Source organism: Chenopodium album, chromosome 4 (assembly GCF_948465745.1).
Source record: "Chenopodium album chromosome 4, dcCheAlbu1.1, whole genome shotgun sequence".
NCBI classification, from domain to species: Eukaryota; Viridiplantae; Streptophyta; class Magnoliopsida; order Caryophyllales; family Amaranthaceae; genus Chenopodium; species Chenopodium album.
Window position 1 is genome coordinate 62,656,307 of NC_137837.1, and position 2,814 is coordinate 62,659,120.

The window sequence follows — 2,814 nt, forward strand, 5'->3', positions numbered from 1 at the left end:
AATCCAGATAAGTAGCATGATCAGTCTTATAAAATTAAGCACAAAGCTTATCAACTTCTTCTTTCTCTACAAAATATGCATCTCTGTTTTTTATTCTTTGATGAATCTTAGCAACATCTTTCTGAAAACAAGAAATGTAAGACATGATTAATATAAACATCTATATATAATTATATATAGAACAAAATATTTAAATAAAAAAAATTAAGTATGTACTCACTCATACATTTGTAGTAAACCAAAAATCTTCGCACCCGCTTTTTTCCATCGGGTAATTTTCCACCAAATTGTTTTTCAATTCAACTTTTATCATGTTGAACATATATAAACAATTATCAAGAATATTATTTTCAAACATTCACTAGGTCTCATGCTTAATATATCACCCTTCGATATAAATTTCAGATTCAATGCCTCCATATTTTGCCAGTGTATCAAACACTTCTTCTGCTTGTAAGTCCTTGTTTCTCTTATTCCCTTCTTCAGTTGGATTTATCTCCAAAAAAATTTCTTCTTCAAATATTAAAAAGAAGAGAAAATCAGCTTGTTGCTTTTCCAAAGGGGATAAAGCTTTCTATTTTGCAATGCTCTATACACAAAAAAAGCTACTTGTGTCAATAAGTACTTCATCTAAAGAAGAAAAATGCATCTTTTTTTCTCCTTTAAACTCTTATCCATGAATAATCATTTGCAATTTTCTTAGCAAGCATGGCTATATCTTCATTGGATACAGATGTTGCAACAGCTTCTGACATAAGAAGTGATTTACTAACAAAAGCATCTGAAGCACCTGATGTATGTGTGGGCATCTGAACAGAAACTGGAATAGGAGCTACAACAGTATTTTCTGGCTTTAATTCCTGCAATATCTGGCATAGGCACCTTTTTACATCAGAATCCTGCTACAGTAATATAACAAAAAAATGATACAAAGATGTAAGCAATCAAATAGTACATATCAGCATAAAAACAAATCATATCAGTCAAAATCAGCCATCATAACATCAATATAACCAACAAAGATAACAAATCAATTTACATCCACTACTACAAAAATGGCCAAGGAGACCGGGCAAAACAGGGCTAAGAAATCGGAAAATGTGTGGTGCCTAGGTAGTAGGTCTCTTATCATGAGAGACTGTATTTTTTTTTTCCGGTTTCTTAGATTGAGCAAGAGACCAGTTTTACCTGACAACCGGTCTCTTAGGTCCATCATAAAACATTAAATTACAAAAAAAAGACACCGTACATCTTGGGTGACCGGTGTCTTTAATAAACTCTAAGAGACCAGTTTATAAAGATAACTGGTCTATTTGCCTTTTTAAAAAAATTAAATAAATATAATGTTGGATTAAATTTGTTCTATGAATTTACGGTTAAACCTCGTCACGGCAAATTGGAAATTCTAGATTACAAAGACAAATGACTAAATACAACTTTAACAGTTAAAAAGTAGATGTCAAAGAACAAAGAAAATATAATAAATCCATTTCATACGAAGTATTCTTTTTATATTTGAGGGAATATAAGAAGTATAGCAATGACATGAAAATCAAAATTACATACTCCGATCTACAGTATATATCTACAATAATTACATTTTTTTTAAAAAAAAAAATCTACAATAACTATACATGAATTACAATTTCCTCCTTGAAACTCTCCAACCAATTAGCAGTTTAGCATAATCTTCTTCGTTTTACATCCTTCAGCAGCACATGCATATGAGTATATGACCCTTATAGGATTTTGCCAAATTCAATGTCATTTCACTGCAAAATTGAAAAATGTAAAACATTAATCAAATCACTTAATAAAAATCTAGTATCTAAATCATTGCAAAAAAAAAAAAAACGAAGAAACAAAACTTCAATGAGGCAGTATTATTAAAACTGAATATTCAGAACCACAATTTGACAAGAACAACACCATACAATAATTATTTGTAGTATCCAATTTAAAAAACTAAGCGAACTTGAAACCGAAAGCAAAATAAATGAAAAATTATTAAATTTAGTTGGAGAAATATTTTTACCAAACTACAATCAAGATTATATATTAAAAGGCTAGGATTTAACAATTAGATTAGACTTTCTGGTAGTACCATTACACCAGCGCCGCGGCGATAGAATCTGGGACGGAGCACCCATATCGAGAATTTGACGTTGAAGAAGAGCAACAATAACTCGGGGATAATAATAAAATTAATAAATTTTGATGAATTTTGGAGATGATAGAGAGATCTAGAGATATTGGAGGAGGTTGAGAAGCGAAATATAAAACGGCTGTAGGGAAGTGAGGGTGGGTAGTTTATACGAGTAGTTTATAAGTTTAATTAGGTTTTCAATTTTTCAATTTTTTATTTATTTTTGTAAAAAATTCAAATTTTTAATAAAGAATAAAATATTATAATATTATATAAAATCTAAGAAACCATATTCTAAAGACATATGGTATCTTATTTTTTACCTAAGAAACCAGATATCTCGAAAATAAGGTTTCTTTATCTAAGAAACCGGATTTTTGAATTTCACGGTGCCTTTAGAGTGGTTCCTTAGGTCATTTTTGTAGTAGTGTATATCAACAAACTAAGATAACATATCAGCCATCATAACATCAATATAAGCCAACAGATATAGCATATCAGTTTATATCATTTGACATTTCAACCAACTTCATTAAAGATATAAGCCAAAAATTACACTATATCAACATTTATAACAAAGAAATATCTATAGCCTATAAATATAAGCAGAATAAGATAACATATCAGCTAAAATGAAATCAATACAAGTAAAAAGATAAAATTTCAAC

General features: G+C 29.4%; 1 long non-coding RNA gene across 1 annotated transcript; it reads right to left on the bottom strand.

Moving 5' to 3' along the window:
* Positions 1–1,459: 1,459 nt before the first annotated feature.
* LOC145627065 (uncharacterized) lies at positions 1,460–2,399 on the bottom strand. The gene is made up of 2 exons (XR_014111300.1): positions 2,105–2,399; positions 1,460–1,772 (listed from the first exon to the last, which is right to left on the bottom strand). It is a non-coding gene; the product is annotated as an uncharacterized LOC145627065 (long non-coding RNA).
* Positions 2,400–2,814: the final 415 nt, after the last annotated feature.